This window comes from Canis lupus, chromosome 10 (assembly GCF_048164855.1).
Source record: "Canis lupus baileyi chromosome 10, mCanLup2.hap1, whole genome shotgun sequence".
Taxonomy (NCBI): Eukaryota; Metazoa; Chordata; class Mammalia; order Carnivora; family Canidae; genus Canis; species Canis lupus.
The window spans coordinates 11,062,274-11,081,984 of record NC_132847.1 but is presented as its reverse complement, the minus strand read 5'-3'; the positions used below and the strand labels follow the sequence as shown (position 1 = coordinate 11,081,984).

The 19,711-nt window shown below is 36.9% G+C and overlaps 1 pseudogene; it reads right to left on the bottom strand.

Annotated features, from left to right (window-relative positions):
- Window positions 1–7,187: 7,187 nt before the first annotated feature.
- LOC140640856 (small ribosomal subunit protein uS7m pseudogene) lies at window positions 7,188–8,853 on the bottom strand (annotated as a pseudogene).
- Window positions 8,854–19,711: the final 10,858 nt, after the last annotated feature.

Here is a 19,711-nt window from a genome sequence, read left to right as displayed (position 1 = left end):
TGAATTTCATCAAAATTATACACACTCTTCAAGAGACTAGGAAATTGAAGTAACAAAGCAGATTGGAAGAAAATATTTGCACATCATGTATCTAACAAAGAACTCATATCCAGGAAATATAAAGAACCCTTACCAAATAAATTATAAGAAGACAACACAGTTTAAAAGTAGGCAACACATTTCACTGGAGAAGATATATAAATGACTAATAAATACATGAAAAGGCATTCAACATCATTAGTCATTAGAGAAATGCAAACTGAAACCACAATAAGAAGGGTATAATAAAAAAGACGGACAATTCTAAGCATTGGCAAAGCTAAGGAGACAACTGTGACATTCATAACATTCTGGTTGGATATAAAATGGAACATCACAAAATGTTAAATTTGTCAGAATCTTGAAAAGTTAATCACATACTTACCATACAATGCAGTAACCCCACCCCTAATTATCTACTCAAGAGAAATGAAAACATATGTCTACATGAAGACTTGAACATGAATATTCATAGAAGTATTATTCAAAATAACCAAACACTGGAAAGAATCCAAATGCCCATCAATGAGTGAGCAGATAAAAGGAATGCAAAACAGCTGTACAATAAAATACTATTCAGCATTAAAAAGAAACTACTAATACATTCTACAACATGAATGAATCTCAAATAATGATATACTAATTGAAAGAGGCCAGGCACAGAAGATTTCATATTATATGATACTATTTATACGAAACCCCTTAAGAGGCAAATCTATATACAGAGAAAGCACATCAGTGATTGCCCTAGGGCTAGGGACTGACTACAAACAAGCACAGGAACTTTTAGGGATGATGAAAATATTCTAAAACTGGACTGTGATGATGATTATCCAACTCCAATGAACATATTCCAAATTACTATAATGTATATCATATTCTGACAGTGGAAGAATTTTATGGTATGTATATTATACCTCAATAAAGCCATTTTAGAAGAAGAAAAATGAAGCACATGGATAAAAAGGAGGAGGGTTGGGGAAAGGGGAGAGGAGGAAAAAGAGAAAGACCAAGGTAAGACATTGAAAGTATATGTAAAGAATTAAATTTAATCTTCTGCTATTCTAAAGGGAAGAACTAGCACTAATGAACAAAATGGGAAAAGGTAGATTTTATTTGATATAAGGAAAAATATGCTCATTACTTTCTTCAAAAGAAACATCCTATATTAAAAAATTGTTCTTGGGCAGCCTGGGTGACTCAGCAGTTGAGCATCTGCCTTCAGCCCAGGGCATGATCCTGGAGTCCTGGGATCAAGTCCCACTTCAGGCTTCCGGCATGGAGCCTGCTTCTCCCTCTTCCTGTGTCTCTGCCTCTCTCTCTCTTTCTCCCTCTCTCTCATGAATAAATAAATAAAATCTTTAAAAAAAATTGTTCTTCATCCCTTGAAGAATATTGTAAAATCACTTTTGAAAAAAAATCAAGCTATCACTGTGACACCTCCAAAAGTTAAGACTTTACGCATTCTGAACTTAGTTACATACACAGTGTTTTTTATTTTTGGTACCCTAGAATAGCTGCACATCTAAAAAAAACTGATTTTAGAAGAAACTTCTTTTGTTTATTAAGAATGTGGTAAATCGGGCAGCCCCGGTGGCGCAGCGGTTTGGCGCCGCCTGCAGCCCGGGGTGTGATCCTGGAGACCCGGGATGGAGTCCCACATCAGGCTCCCTGCATGGTGCCTGCTTCTCCCTCTGCCTGTGTCTCTGCCTCTCTCTCTCTAGCTGTGTCTCTATGAATAAATAAATAAAATCTTAAAAAAAAAAAAAGAATGTGGTAAATCTGGCTGATCCCTACCTTAATCCAACCGGATTCCATGCCAAATTGATTCCTGCTTATGCTATGGTAATTCTGGTTTCAGTTTTACAGGTAACTTAAGAGACACTTCCATGTTTTAATAATGGATAACAGTGATAGTGTGGGGTTCTTAAAAAGGGAAATCATTTAGAACAATTGATTTATAGATAACTGTTCTCTGAATCTCAAGAGAGAATGATTTAGTACTAACAAACACTACATAAGTGTTGCAAAGTCCTCTCAAAAATCTCACAGCCTATGAAAAGTAGAATATATAATTATAACACAGAACAAATGTGATTTTTGAAATGAGATTAGAAGTTTCAAATGCAGTTCTAGGAGTCGAGCAGAAGAATCCTATCAATGGAAAAAAAAAAAAAAAGATCCAAGTAGCTCCAAACTGAAGGAAATATTTTCAAATGTTTGTTCAATGAGTGTGGGTAAAATTCAAACTATCCAGATAAAAATAAAAGTCCTCTAATCTCACAGAACATTTATAATTAGAAGTTACACCATGAAATATTTAGTCGCTTCAAGTTCAAGTTAGAAGAAATGTTTTTCAATTGAGTTTCTGGAACATAAACCACTCTGCTTTCTGGTGGGAAACATAAATGACTATATAAGTTGAATATAAAATTCATGAACATCTGGAAGCCTGCTAATTGCAGACAGAATGTCACATAAAACAAGAAATCAAAGAACTTCTTTCTGGCTCATATGTCTTTAGGAGGGAGAAATCACTTTCCTTGGCACAAGTACACTGGCATAATTGACAAAACGTCGAGATGGCACATTTCACCATATGTGCTTCCTTGGATCTAATCAAGTCCCATGAACACTGGAGTCATAAACTCTACATTTGGTCTAGGGCAGTGTATGATAAATTCTTAAATCAGTGGTAATAAAAGAGGTAGAGCAGAAGTTTAAATACAGCAAACAGGAAACTAAACTGTCTTAGCCAATTGGGATAAAGTAAATTCCTGATTTAAAAAAACCTCAAATCTAAGTGCATTGGGGGGCAGGTCCCCAATATGCGAGAAAAAATATTAGTTCCATTATGACAGTGCACAAATCACAATCATTCTACAGACATGTTTTAAGAGTCTAAGAGAGAAAGCTTTTCCCCTCTCAATGCAACATTTAAAAACTAAGAAATTTGCTATAGAAATACTTATTTCTGTTTTCTCTTAAAAATAAGATCTGATCATCCCTCCATAGCTACAGCCTGCTGGTATGTGTAACAAATCTCCAGTTACCAATGTTCTCCAGTTGACGCAATCCTCCAACACCCCCCCCCCCAACTATCTCCACCATCCACATGAGCACATGATCTGTTATTCCTTCATTTTACCTACTTTTGCCCCTCCTCCTGTTCCTGCATGCTTTCTTGCTCTCTCTCAAATAAACACATAAATCTTCAAATATCTTCAAATAATAATAATAATAATTATAAAAGAATCTATTTTTCTTAGGAAGTTCCTGTATTTAGAAAAATCCTAACTAGTCAAGTGGTAGTCTAAGCTATGTTCCATGGTCATGAGTATAGTCCCTTCAAGATATTAGGAGTGAAATTCTTTTGCCTACGGCCCAGCACTGACAAAGCACAAAAAGTTAATAGAGCAGATCAAAGTTTTGGAGTCACAATGAAAAAACAATATAATCCTACCTCTAAAGTGATTACCCCAGGAAAAAATGTTAAATGTCCCCAGAAACCAGCACATCCCAAAGACTGTAGAAAAGTTTCAGTGCTATGTGAGGAAAGGAGAGTAAATGCAGAAAAATTTAATTTCTAGTGCAGCAGACTCCTAGCTCATCAATTACTTGCCCATGGTCCAAATATTCACTTGAATTCACTTGAATTATCCACTTTTCTGACACAAGTTTCTACCAGTCTTGTCCTTTAAGGTGCCTTACCATGAGAGACATACAGTCAATGAGTTCTGGTGATGCCAAAAACATCCACTGTTGGAACAAACCTTGTCGACGTCCCCCCCCATCCCCCCCCTCAAGTGAAGTCATCCCAATCACAGTCCCATCAGACAAGCATGGAACCTAGGCTGGAGTAGAGCTATCACTGTCTTCCCTTTTCAGTGGGCATAATCTCCCACATACCTTGCCTTCAAGCACTTATTCCCTAAATTTTGAGAGAGATAGAGATAGAGATAGAGACAGAGATAGAGATAGATAGAGATAGAGAGAGAGAGATAGAAAGAGAGAGGGAGGCATTATCTCTATTTCCACTGAAAGTTAAGTACTTTTTTTTAAGGCTGGTTTTTTTCTTTCAATCCCTTTCAAATCTGTCCAAGTATTCTGTCTCCATATGGTTAGTCCTTATTAAAGACTCCCTGTTTACAACTTTAAGAGGACATTTTCCAAGAGTTTGTTAGATCTGGGGTCCCTCAACATAATGATTTCAATTTACTCTCTATGATCCTGATACTATGCTCCAGCTACATTTCGTGAGGCCCCAGTCACCCTCTCCACCCTAGAACAATTGAAGAAAAAAAAAATCCCTCTTTTATAGCCTCACTTTCAAAAGCAATTAAGTGGTATTTCTTTTCTTTAATTTGTCATATTTAGTCAGTCAGACCTCTAAGATTTCAATCATTCTCCTAAGAACACGTGTCTCTTCTGTCTCCAATTTAATTTGCCTGTTCTACTTTATTTTCCTTTTCTTTCACTCTTCCCAAAATTCCTGCTCTAATAATAAACCCAAAGCATATTTTTAAACTGAGATATTCTCCTCAATTTATAAATAAGACCATTCCAGAAGGCAAATGTTTAAGGTCCAACCTATTTCAATTCCTTCTTTCGAAGGATCCACAATAACATTGTTACCTTTTTGCACTATTCACTGTAGACTAAGATTATCCATTCTTTTTGTTCTTGAGTATATTTCTCCAACCTCTTAAGGTTAAAACCAAAATCTAGATCTCTGAAATTAAAAAAAAAATTGTCAGAGTTATTATAATTAGCACTTTTGGCGCCCAGAGGAGTCCGCAAAGTGGAATGGGAGGAAAAAGCACTTAGCGCATAGCCCACATGATTCTCAGCAATTAGCTGCTCCACACTGCCTTCTCTTGGTGCTGAATGCAGTTCACATAAATAGGAATGGAACTGGAGGCAGCTGATCAAGCCATGCATTTGTACACCAGGCATAAAATTCATACTAGCTATTCGTAGCCCACGTGGACTTAGCTGCCTTTGCAAACCATCTATAGACCTGGCTGAAAAATAACAAAAACAGCACAATTATTCCACCCACCAGTGCCTATTAAGCATGTATGCTGGAGCTCTGCCTCTTTTGATGTGAGCTTTCACACAGAGGAAAAGTCCTCTTTTGCTTAGATAAGGAATAAGCAATGGATCTGAGATAACAGGAATGTCAGCCTTCTATTCAACTAGCTTAGTAATAATATTGGAGATTTATGGACCCATTTCTGGAGTCATTAGAATGAAAGTGAATGTTGGAGAGAAAGATACTGGTTCTTTGTAACTAATATCCAAGTGAGAAGCGATTTTTACCCAGTGGCCTGAACAAATTATTCCTTCATAAAAAAAATAAATAAATAAAGTCCATATCCTATAAGGATTATCTTAAAATAAGAATTTTTATCAAATGACATATCAAGAAAGTAAAACACTGGGAAAAAAACATTTGTAAACATAAAACTCAAGGATTAGTGTCAATGATACAAGTTAAAATTCCAAAAAAAAAAAAAAAAAAAAAAAAAAAAAAAAACAATAAGAAAAGGGCAAATAACCCAATGGAAGAAATAATGCAAGGGACATGAAAGGGATTCCAAAGAAGAGGAAACACATATGGCCAAAGAATTGCTCAATCTCATTAATAATTACAGACTACAGATCTAAGCCATGGTAAGGTATCATTTTATATCCAACCAAAAAACAAAAATCAAAAAGCCCAACAAAACAAGTATTAGAGCATCAATAAGACGCATCAATAAGATTTCTTATGCAGTGACATCGGCAATATTGCAGAACAGGAAGTTCCCAGCCCACATCCTCTGGCAAAAACAAATATTTGCAGCTTTTTCCTTAAAGCACCTTTATAGTAGCCATGGGATCCAAGTAAGAGGTTGTATAACTCTGGTCCAAGACTGAATCGTGTCACTACGAGAAGGCAGGCTCATACACTAGTGGCAAAATCACTACTGTGGCCCTGGCTGCAGACCAGAAACATTCCCATCACCCTGTAGACTCAAGTCTAGGGCCACTTGTCCACACTCCTGCCATCAGTCCTTCTGCTAAGGCACCTTGGATGAACCACATCCCTCCATACCACTAGTAACAGGCCTGCTGGCCTTGGACCTGACTACTATCCTTGAAACAGCTCTGTGATCTGGCTCCAGCCCTCCTCTACCACGGTGCAGCAACAGTCCTGCCACCCAGGGGCCAGCCAAGTGACCCAACAAGAGCACACTCAAGACCCAGTGGAACACACCTAACCAGCCCATGATGACAGGCTGGCCAAACACAATCATATTCTTAAAATATGAACATTTATATATTATAAATCCAGAAAATCTACTATAAATAAAACCAATGAAGATCTTGTAAACATATACAAGGTAGGATGTCAAAAATTTTCATAGGAGATTGTTCATTATATTATAAAAAAACATTCAATGCTCACAACAGATGATTATATAAATTGTGGTAAATTCACAGGGAAATATTATGTATTAGTGAAAAAAGTGAACTCCAACTCATGCAAAAATAATAATATTAGTAGAATAATATTGAGTGAAATGGGTTCCAAAGGACAATGAACAGCATATTCTTTCAAGAGTCAAGGCTCAAGAAAAAATTTTAAAACACCTAAAATAAAGCAATATATCATGTAGACATATACAGTAAACACATGCTCAGGACTATGGGTGCATCAGAAGGACAAAAATAAAGACAGGTTAGGGTAAAAACAAATATACAGAAGTATTAGTTAATGTTCTAATTTTCAGGTCAAATAGTGTCTTTATGGATGTTAATTTATTATTATAAATTACCAACTTAATTATGAGGACCATATAAGTCAATAACAAAATTGTGCCATGGACCAAGGATTCTGAGTAATTCAATTTTGTCAACCTAAAGTAAAATTTAAAAAAAAAATATATATATATATATATACCTAAGTATGCATATGTTACATCCATATACAATAATAAATTATTTATAATAGCATATAGGTTTTGTTTTCATTTGTATTTTTCTGAAAACTGGAAATGAGATGTTTTAATTATATAAAAGTTGATTCTTAATAGGCTTCTAATTAACATTATATAATATTCAACTATATGTTAGCAAAAGAAAAACTCTATAATTACTAATTATGTCCCATAATATAAATATTTAATAAGGAAATAAAAATGATATTACTTGGATTTCTGGAAGAAATACATGTGATATCCCCTGAAATAATTCTGGTATTAAATGAATCATGGAAAAGACATAGCATATTATATTCCCCACACTCCCAAGAGATTCTACTGAATTTCTACATGTAAATCTTGAAAGGATTTAAAAGTACTCTTGTTTTTTCTATGTCGTAGCTTCATATTGCTAGTTAAAAAGAAAATGAAATACATGCATGATAGCTTCTTCATTCCCCCAAAATCTTGATGTTAAAAAAATTGAGAACTTTACAAGTACATAAAAACGGGCCAATTTCAAAGATAAATTTTGGGAGGTTCACTTCTAGTAATGGAGGACTACTGATACTTTGTATTTCCAGTCAATTTTAGTAAATGGCAGTTTCCATATCACATGCTACACCAGTTCAGGGCGAGAATTTTCTAATAAATCTTTTCTAATATGAAAACTGCTTCCTTTCCTATCATTCCAAGTTCTACCCTGAATTGAGAGAGAGAGAAGCTGGATAGGCCCTAAGTTCCTGGGGGAAATCCAGATTGATGTCTCCTCTTTGTGAGGAGATAGAGCAGGAAAGGCACGTCCAGCCCCCCAAACAAAGGACTAACAGGCATAAATATGTTGTTCCACCCTTAGGCTGGCCTGACCTTAAAAAGGAACTACGCAGCGGGCAGGTGATTTTCACTGGGAGAGCGGCTCCCATCATTTCTTGCAGTGGGGCGCGTCTACCACCTGCGGCAGCGGGCCCGGGCGCGGCTGGCCTCGGCCATCTTGTGCATGTCGCGCTTCTTCTTGATCACAGGGCCCTGGTTGTGAAAAGCCTCCAGTGGCTCATGTGACAACTTCTCCGGCATCAGCATCCGCCGGTGCTTCTTCTCCCTGCACTCCTTAATCATCCACTTCATGGCCAAGAAGCGACGCCGCCGACGGGCAAGTGGCACAGGGCCCTGATAAAAACGGCCCCCTCTGAGGATGGGCACCAGCCCTATCACGGGCTCGCAGCTCTGCAGGCTGGGTGGGAGACGGCACGGCGGTTGCGTTCCCTGGCGGCCTGTTCCTCTGCAGAAGCAGCGTGGTACTTCTCAAACTGCTTCCTTTTCACAGCTTCGAGTCTGCACCAGGAGGGATCTGGCCAGTACTCTGTTTCCTCCTTTCATCATCATGTCAGTGAATTTACTGATCACGGGGTCTTCACACCCAGAGCTTGTTTTCGCTGCTGGAGCAGCTTTGATAAGCTGAGTCTTCCTGAGTTCCGGTTCATACTTCTCTTGCTCAGTCAACTCTGCCAATGGCTTCCGGTAATACTCCCGGTCGATCCGTGGACCCTTGGATTCGGGACCACGGCGGCTCCACCTCCCCGGGCTAGCCCGGAAGCCGCAGGACAGGACTCCGCAGGTTCCGCGCCAGGGTCGGCCACCCTCCCCACGCCTTCTCCGCGGGGGCCGCCATCTTGGCTGGCCACGAGGACCCCCGAAGGCTGCCCTTGGCGTGCCTGAGCGAGTAGACGGGAGACGGGCTCCGCAGGGTCCTGGACCCGTACGTCACTCCCTTAAGCCGGGCGTTGAGGGTCTCTGGCTCCGAGGTCCAAAGGCAAGAGCCGGAAGGAAACATTCGGCGTCTCCTTGTCGGCCGCAGCCCGACGCGACCCTCGGCAGCGGGGCTCTCTCTTCTCAAGACTAGTGATACTTTGAATCCATTGTTTTTACTGAAAGAAAACAAACGCCAGACAAAATACAACAAAACCCGTGTAATGGCATCAAGGAACTCCTAAGGCAGTGAAGACTTAGGAGGACAAGATCTAAGGAAAGCAGGAAACCCAGACCGAGGACCTAGACTTTAAGGACTGCTGTGCCCTAGACATGTGTGCCCATTTCAATAGGAAAGCCTGAGAGGCTAAACTGAACTTTTAGTACATTCATGAGGCTAAGAGAACAAAAACTGAAAATCAAGAATCAACAAAGAGTAGAGAAGGGAAGAGTGATCTGGTGAGCCATCCACTGGGCTGTGACTGCTATGTCTGACATCCTAGGAATAATTAGGAACTAGAAATGAAATAATTTTCAAAAGAATTGAAGCCTAGTATTGAATTATTTCAGCCCTTGATTGTATTAAATTGAGCTGGAATTGCTAGTGTCCCTATCTACCTACCAGAAACACATATAAATTCTCTTTTGCAAAAGGTAACATTATCATAATCCTAAAATTATATCCAATAAATATTACAGAAATAGTCACTCAGGGGATCATGAGACAAGAGCATTAAGATAAATATGTCTAGGGACACCCGAGTGGCTCAGTTGATTGGGCATCTGCCTTTGGCTCAGGTCATGATCCCAGGGTCCTGGAATGGAGCCTCACGTTGGGCTCCTTGCTCAGCGGGCAGTCTGCTTCTCCCTCTGCCCCAACCCCCTGCTTGTGTGCTCTCTCTCTCTCTCTGTCAAATAAATAAAATATTTTTTAAAAAAAAGATAATGTCTTAATATAACCAAGTAAATAGAGCAAATAACTAAAGCCATAACAAAAATAAACCAAATGGATAATTTAGAATCAGTGTACTAGTTGCAACAGTACAAAATATAGCTACTGAGAGAATTAGTGACCTGCAAGATAGGTAGGAACAACATATCCAACCTACAGTCTGGAAAAAAGAAAAAAAAAGATGGAAAATATAGAAACACATGTGTAAGTAACAAATGGCATATGGTGGAAAGCTACTACATGCCTGTATTTGGAGGCCCAGAGAAGAAAGATAAAATGAAGTAGAAACAAGTCGTGAAGATTTGAAGAGATACTAGCTGAGATGTGTCAAAACTGATGAAAACATATTAAGTCACAGATTCCAAAAGCACTTTGGACATGAAGCAGGACAATTATAAAGAATATCATATGTGGGCACATACTAGTAAATTTGCTGAAAACTGAAAGCAGTAAAAAAAAAAAAAATCTTTAAAAATAGCTGAAGGAAAAAAATAATACACAGTTTTTTCAAGTGTATAAGATTATTAACCAAAACTGCTGACGAGAGGCAATCAATCTCTTCACTTCCTTGAAAAAGGCAAGAGTATAAATACTCTTCTATCAGTCATGGGTATTCACTATACGAGTCAACTCAACATTGCCGATCGAGATGCTCATGTTCTCAGCAAAAGCCACGTAACAATACCATCTTATTTTCACTTTGCCTCCAGCCAGAACTTATCCCTTTTCATAATTTTGATATCAAAATCTGTTTGGACTATTACATGTCCCTTATGCTTGAAAGCCTTTTACTCCCTGGTGTATCATAAAGGCCCACTGAGAATTCCTATGCAGTTTCTTAAAAAAAAAAAAATCTTTTTTGACTTCTTACATTTTTTTATTCTTTCATCTCACAAGAAGTGACTTAAATAACATCCAAAATGCTGTGTGGAATTGACATTTCAGCTGAAGATCAGTGGTGCTAATGGATGGGAAAGAATCATAAAAAAAGCAGTAACCCAAGTTCCTTCAGCCAACAGTATCATGGAAATAGCACCAAACTGAGAAGCAGGAAGCTGGGTTCTCTTGCTGGCTTGCTTCCTAAGTAACTTGAGGCAAGTTTCTTAGCCTTTCTTGGCACATTTCCTCGTCTGCTAGAGGACCTCTTCAGTTCTCACAAATTCAAATATTCTATTACATAATGCAGGTCAATACGTACTTTTTAGCAAAATGTATGTGATCTATATTCCAGGATATCTTCCTTCAAGCCTTAAATTCTAAAAGATAAATTTTTAAAAGCAAGCAAGTGCTAAAGACAGAAGTCTGTGACCATTCTAATCTGCCACTACTGTTTGCTCACATGGTTGCCTGAACACATTAATAATGTGTACTTGCTATTTAACGGTGCTTCCTATTAAGTTCCTAAGGTCTTTGAAATGGAGATCTTGAGAGGTATTCATTGCCTTTTTTCTCTCTCTCAGATGTTCTGTCAACATGGAAATACAGAACATTATCATCTCTTAATTCTTCTAGAACTTATGACATTTGCATTTTGAAGATTTCGCTGAAATTCAATATGTTCTAAAGGAGAATCAGACACCATATCTTTTTAAAATATCATCCTGATTAGGTCTTTGCACTGTATCAGCAATACCAAATTATTTAAACTTCAAACTCAAAAGTGCCTGCATTTGGCAGATATTTCCAGAACTTTACCATTACATAGACTGTTTATAATTTATTTGCTTAAATTGAATTGCTTGTAAATTATAATTTCACACAATCTGGGAAAACACAGAAATATCATTTTGAAAGATTTTCCTCAAAAAGACATTCTTTTATATAACAGTTTCAGTGTGTTTCCTTGACAACATTGTTACTAAGAATGTCTCTTTGAGGCGATAAAGAATTTGTGGTAAATGACTGATGTCTACTTTAAAATTAGATGATGTGAATATGCCATGTGTAGTTAAACATGTCACTATAATCATAAAACCAAGTATAGGTCACTAATATACTAGTTAATGCTGTATTAAATGTTTATTTAAAAAATGAAATTCAACAAACATGAAACCATGAAAATTAGATAAAATAATAGAGTAAATTCCAGAATAAACAAATGTACTAATGCCACAAGTGCTTTACATATAAATGATGTAGACTCCAAATTTTTCAAGATGGTGACAAAATTGCCTGAAATTGAACGTATCATTCATTATTGAGCTATGACCTATTCTAGGTGCTGAACTCTAACTGGTAAAGACTCTCTTGTAAATAAATAACTACATGAAGAAAGCAGCATCTACCCTGAGTGGTAGTAAAGAGCATCAGTATTCAACCCTCATCTCACACCTAACATATTAAGACAGAGAGACACCTCAAAAGATTACTTCATTCCTTCTCTGAATGAGAAGGGTAGGACTCACAGCCATCTGCTTTCTAGATACTTTCCCAAAAAGAATTGTTCTAACGCTGTAACCTCATGTATAATCTAATATATATTTTGGAGACATGAAAAATAAAAATCAGCTCAACTTTCCAATTGTGGGAGGAAAAGTAGTAACAATATTTTTCTCCCTGAGGTGATTTTTTTAAAGCACATGCATGCTAATCCACTACAGCTGGATGGAAACATCAAAACAACTACCCTTCACCACACTTTCCTATCATTAGAACTGCTCAGCTGATCTGACAGGTACAATGGGCAAAGAAATGCTGATGTGCATTATAAAATGAGATGAGAAGATGACACGGGCCTAAAATCACAGCTCTAAAATCACCTTAAAGTGTGTAAGTTGGTCAAGATGTTGTAGTGATGTCACAATTTATTAACCCTTTCTACTCCAGGAGGAGGGCAAAAATATAAAAAGAGAAAGAACATGAATTTAAATATATTATAGGTATTTCTATAAATTTGTAATGGACTCAAAGCCAAAATGATAAGCAGGAGTCAAAGCAGATTATCTATGCCTCAAATCTTGAAGCCAGCAATAGATGCTAGGATCCTATTAAGAGGAATTTTTTTAAATCCTCCACACAAAAAAAAAAAAAAAAAAAAAAAATAGGGTGCTGGATCCCTAGCCTTAACATCCATCCAATTGTGAGAGAGGGCTATAAAAAATTGCTACCAAATGTTGCTAGGAGGTCATGCTACACTCCAGATTTAATGTAGCTGAACCAAATCTCTCAATGCCTTTTTAATCTGCAGATTCATTGGAATAGAGTCAAAAGAATTATCCAAGCTAACCACAAATCCTCTAAACAGGAAAATAGAGTCCAGAAGGCCATTCATCAGCATCTATGAAATCGTGACTAACTTGTCAGTTTGAAAGTAGGGTGAAATCCCGGTCTCTTCACAGTTCTTGATAGTTACCTCTTGAGCTTATTCTACAATCCAGATTCACATCTACAAATGTGTTGCTTCCTGATGCCCTTCTATCTGCTCCCTAAACCATACTATATATCATAAATACTCTATCTTTTCTAAAGTAAGTACTACTTTTCCTTATTGTTTCATTTAATAGCAAGTACTCTTTTTTACAACTCTATAAACACTCACTCATGTAAATAATAATGGTCCTAAAGCAAGATGTAGGCATCACAGGATATCTTATGGGTAAGCCGGAGGATGATACACAAAAGGATGCTGGTATTTGAAAGGTGGATATTTGAAGATTTCCATGAGTGCTTGTTAATAAGCACCCTCTCAGGAAGCAGTCAAAATTATTTCCTTTTCTGCTTGGATGAACAGTTCCCACCAGAACGAGAGACAGGAGAAACTCTAATCTTATACCAAAGGTCTTTGCATATTCTTATGCTTTCATCATTAATGAGCTGAACATAGTTCTCCCTCCTGGCTCAGTTGTTCTTGAAAAACTCTTGGTAAAATTTAAGTTCAAGAATCTCTCTAGGGATTTTATCTATAGATGTAGATAAATAGGTGAAGTAACACAGAAATAGAGATACAGGTGCTAGGGATAGACATATGTAGAAATATAGACTCTATATATACATATAGATACATAAAATATAGAATATATATTTTGTAGATTATTTTTTACTCACTCTACTATACAGACAAGTATTTATTGAGGACACTATAGGCTATGGAGAATCACAGATGAACAAAAGGGTCATGGTTCCTGCTCATGAAGTTTACAGGCTAGTTCTTGGGAAAAAAAATATGACACAAATTTTTTTTGTATCTCTACTGTCATTATAATTGAGGAATAATTGCCAAAATCTCCTATAAGTTCAGGTGAGTTATCATGACATCTTAATAAAACATGCCACTGTTTGACAAATATTACAATAACCCCAAGATTTTGCCATTCTTGTACCTTTTACCTGAAAATAAAACTTCTTCCCTGATAGAAAAGATTCTTTCCTTGAAGCTACCATCAGAAACTAGGAAAGATATATTAGTTCCATGGTGTAGCTCTCAAAATACAATGGAAAGACAAGATCAAAACACTTTCAATCAGTGATCTCATTCCTACTTGTCAATGATCTGTATAAGCCCTTGTCAGTGGATAGGCTGAAGGCACAAACCTCCCCCTCCGCCAGAGGCACCTGCTCCTGCAAAGTACCCATAGGGAACCACACAGATTCCAATTCAAAGGCATGGTCAAAAAACACAGCAATGTCACTAAAATAATTACCCTCAGTTGTGGAAGAAGACAAAGAGAAAGGAAGACATAGATGTTTAAAATCCTACAGACTGTTCTTGTCTAAAAAAATACAAATTGGTCTTTAAAAATAAATTCAGATTTGAATACCTAATGTACACATTTCCCTGCAAACTTCAGCATCTGAGTGTCCTTCCTAAGTATATGTTCATGCAGTGTCAAATTGTTTCAAAGTCTTTTTTTGTTGTTAACAACCTATGCTGCATCTCCTCTTAATTACTGTTCATGTACCCCTCAGTGTGAGTAATGCCTCAAGCAGATGGCGTCTCCTCCTATGAAGCAAGCATTTGGCCAAACAGCAAGACAGAGCCAATTCCTGAAATTTGACAAGTACCCTTCAAAATGGTTGCACCTTTGTGTCATAATTTCTCAGGTACAAGGCATGTTAGAGACTATTTTGTCACATTTCAGTCTGTCCCTCACCCCCAACTAGTACCACATTAATACAGAAACATACGTTAAGAATGAAAGAATTCCAGAACTTTTAGTTACAAAAGAAAAAATCATATTCATTCAATGTTCTATTCGTGTCATATATGTTTAACATCAAACTTAATAAAATTCAACATAAACAAAGAAACTATTTCTAAGATTCAAATACAAAGAGATGTCATTTAAACTCCACCCTTCTTTTTTCCACTTTGCAAGGCTTTATCCTTGGAGAGTAATATTATATAATCATTTTTCCCTTGTTACTCTTTTCTACATTACCATGAACTATTTTTTCTTGGGTCAGTGCAAAATATTACTGTTCCTAGAGATTATCTTTTAAGGTGATCATCAATAACATTAGTCACAGTCACCAGTACATATTACAGTAAAAAGTTAAAAACTACTTGATGTACTTTGTCATTTTCTAATATAGCAAGTGGAATAATTGAATGTAATCATGTTTTAGCAAGGTATATATATTGGATAATAGAACATTCTAATGGAATTAAACTTCCATTTTGTAAAGGCAATATATGAGCTGAGTTGGGAAAGATGAATGTTTAGAAACCATAAATAATCCTTTCAAGATGTGACAGGCAATTTTCCCTGCACACAAATGGATGATTTTTAAATGAACAGAGATTCACTTTTTGGCAAGTACTTTACAAAAGATCTAGTTGATACAATCAAATACTATTCAAGTAAATACAGAAAGGGCCATCCTAGGAATGTTCCCACACTAAGAAAGTTTTCCCAGCTGAAACATTTTTTATCAAGCAAAGCTTTTATATTGTGATTCTCACAATTAATGATTTCCCATAAATATACTATCCCACCAAAACCTAGCCCATGAAGAGATATGCAAAAGAGGGAATAGAAATGTTCACAGACACAACACTACTGGATACTCTTAATCTCACTCTTTCTAATACCTCCAGTTCCAATTCAGTAGACAGAGAAGGTAGACATTATCACCAGGAGGAACTCGAGCTAAATAATGAGGAAGATAAAAATCATTTGCCCTTTGCTTGCTCATATCCCACTACTTTTCGTTTTTTTCCCAAATCCCAGTTTCACTGCCTTTCTTTGTTCTTCATTTATTCCAGACCTATTTGTTAATTACTACGTGGAGAAATTTCCCTAAAAAGTGAAGACTCAAAGGAACAATGATAAACATTGTATAGGTATCTCTCACAGAATGTACGATCCAGCACAGGAGCCAGAGCTAAGCTAATAAACACAAACCGAAGTGAAATTATTACCATGATGAAGTGCCATGAGGGAAGGAAGGTATATGGTGGCAGGTTAGCTCATCACTGAAGGACATGCTGTCCTCCTTCCTGGAATGAATGGATATAGAATATAGGGGTACAAGAGGTATTAGGGTAACTCTTGGAACTGTATAGAATGACTTTTACTAACAAAATAGGAGAGAAGGACTAAGTTTGATGGGGGAGTCAAGAAAAGGAAGGAGGACAACTCAATAGTTGATTTGGCCATAACTTTCAGGTGTTCTCTAAGGTGAAGCTGTCAAGAAGACAACTTGGGAGATGAGTCTGGAGTCTAAGGAAGGGGTCCAGCTGGACCCACTTATTTATAATCTTCCTGCACACAGGTGAAAAATGAGCCTTGAACTACGCAAGAGTCCAGAGGGGAAAAAAAAGAGAGCCTATGAACAGCTTTAAGAAAACTCAACATTTAGTGACTTGACAGATGAGAATCTGCCTGCAAAGCCAGCCTCTATCTCTGTGGCTGCCTTCTTGAAATTGTGTGAATTAAAAAGCCAACCAGGTGAACAGTGGGTCATGGAAACCAATGGGAAAAAGTGGATGGGATGGTGTAGATATAATACACATTGAAAGTTAATGAAATGTCGAGTAAGATAAGTATTGATAAATATCTTCTATGAGAGATCACTGCTGAATATGTGAGAGCTATACTGGTAGAGTAGCATGGGACACGTGGAACCTAAGTACATGGAAGAGTCACTGGGAGGTGAACAAATTGGCTCTTGAAAAGCCTGTTTCTAATGGCCTTCTGGACTAATCCTTGGGCCTGTGTCTCCCAGTTCTGATCTTCCTAAAGCTGTACAAGATTTCAACAAGTCTCTACCTTCACCTTCAGCCAGTGAGTCTCCACCTAACACACTCAAGGGTCACCCTACACTTACTGATTCTGACTCTCCAGCTATACAAATATGGTCTTACTGCTAGAATCGTAAGCCAGCTCTAACCTTATGCTGTAATCCAACGTGCCTCAAATTTGGGGCATTCAAATACCACTGCCACCATTATTATCAAGTACATGTGCCTCCTGTGCTGTAATTTACTTATTATATTTCTTTAAACTGGCCCACTTGAAAACATAAATTAACTTATTAAAGGAAAATGTATGCTAAGACCATAGATGGAAAACTGTTATTTATCATAAATGGAAGGTTACTGTAAATAAATAAAAGAGTGAAAGCAAAATGTTAGGTTCTAGCTAGATACTTAGACTTACTAAAGACCCTGAACCTGATACATGCTTTAAAATAAATGAACAAAAGGTGAGGGCCTTAATTAGCAAGAGAGATACTATACCACAAAAAACGAGTTGAACGATTTCATTAGAAGATGTGCTTATTCTTTGTACAACTTCTAAAACTGGTGTTTTCAGTCCACAAAATTCAGAGATCTGAAAAAACAAATATGACCTTCTCTCCTTGCTTGCTTTATACTGTCTGTCCTATCTCATAATTATCATGAGGACCACTGAGAATCTCTTCCCTACAGTATTACTCATAGAATTAATATTTGTTACAGCCTGCAGTCAGATACCCTTAGAAGTCAAATCTAATGAACTTAACATTGTAATAGAAAGTGTCAATTCATTCAAGAAACATTTAGTAAACCAAGTACTGCCCTAGGTGCTGGAGTCAGGCATGAAAAGACCAAGTTCCCAAAGTTCCTCCAAATAATCGAGGAGTAAAGTACCAAGAAGGGGATGCACACATAAACAAATCATAATCCAGAGTCAAAAGCACAACAATAAAGTTTAGAAAAAAGAGCAGTTAACTATGTAACAACCTGGGCTGAGAGGGAAGAGGGACGAGGGCAAAGTATCATTTATACACATTGTCCAGACAATCTTTGTTTGTTGTGCACTGAGAAATTTTAATTGTGCATGTGCCTAGAGCTGTTGGTTATGTTTCTCATAAATTTCTTCTCAGTTATTATTTACATGAGATTTATTTTATTCAAAGTTAAAGAATATTTCACGTGTATTAGCAGTTTAATTTTTCTCCTGGGGGAGGTAGGACTTTCAACCATCCAGGAAGTATGCCTTGGCTAAAAGAGCACTATACCATGAGTCAGGAAACCCATATGCCCTACTCAGGACCTGCTTGTTATCCATGTGACCTTGGAAAATCACAATATTCCTGAGCTTCAGTTTCTTCTTTTAGAAAACAAGAATAATAGACGTTGAAATGCTTTGATGTTAAGTAGCCTAGAAGTTCTACTTTCGAGGACTTTATTGTAAAAGAGAAAAATGCTTAAGTGGCATAATTTAGTTAAAAGGTAGATTCTAAATTACAAAATGATTATCAGATAATTATGAAATGTTATCAGACATACACCACCCAGTATAGCTATCTTGAGTAAAATAATAAAATCCAAATTTATATGAGCTAATTTGCGGAAAGAAATTTATTTAATTATGACTCAAGATTTAAAACATATTATTTAATAGTCTTCCCAAAAAGCAAGCTATGTAAATAATATATGGAGTATAATCTTGTTTATTATAAAATGAAACAAATCTTTAAAATGACATTTGATTCAAAATGCACTGAAAAAAAAGTCCATGAGCTATCTACCAAACTATTTACAGTGGTTAAAAATAAGAAAGTCAGTGGGTTCAAAAAGACGGTTATATATGGCAAAGGTCAGATGATCAGAAGGAAATAAAAGGAAAACAGATAAGAGATAAAGGCAGATAATGAACTTTTTGTTCCATATGATTGTGTGTTGCTTGAATTTTTATAAGAGTTTTTTAAATCCCATTTATATAAATAAGACAAATTTTGAATAACCAAAATTCTGGATGCAAGGAGACAGAGTAAGCATCTGCATTCCATCAAAGACTGTTGAAATAATATCATAAACACACAGTATGAATAGCACTGAAACAATGCAAAACAAGAGGCATAGTCATCAGCTCCACAGATTTCTATGAGAAAGAAAGCAGATTCAAGTAAGTTGATGGTATAATGTCCAGTCTCAGTCTTAGTATAAAGGCAGGAGAAGATGCATGTTCCAACTTAAAGACAGTCAGGCAGAGAGAAAGAATTTTTTCTTACTCAATCTATTATTCTATTCAGGCCTTCAGTGTACTGGATGAGGCCCACCCACTTTGGAGAGGGCAATCTTCTTTACTGAGTCTACAGATTCAAATGTTACTCTTATGTGGAAACACCCTCACAGACACACCCAGAAATAATGTTTAACCAAATATTTGGGCACTTTGTGTCCCAGTCAAGTTGACACATAAAATTAATCATCACATTAAGGAATGCCCAGGAAAAAACAAAGACAACAGGGGAAACAAAAACAAGGATACCAGGGGAAATTTTTTACTCTGACATCACCCTCAAGCCAACAGTAAACAAATCTTAACTCCTAGCCAAATAAATATAAAACATCTCACTCAAGATCTCTATTCCTCAAATCTTTTATCCAATACATCACGACTCACTTTCCACAAAAAAATTAAAAAGGATGCTAACAAGACATAAAAAGAAAACAAAAAACAGATCTTGAAGAGACAGTGAACATCAGTATCAGAGTCAGATGTGGCAGAGATTTGGGGATTATCAGACTGTGAATTTAACATAACTATGCTAAGGGCTCTTGTGAAAAAGTAGA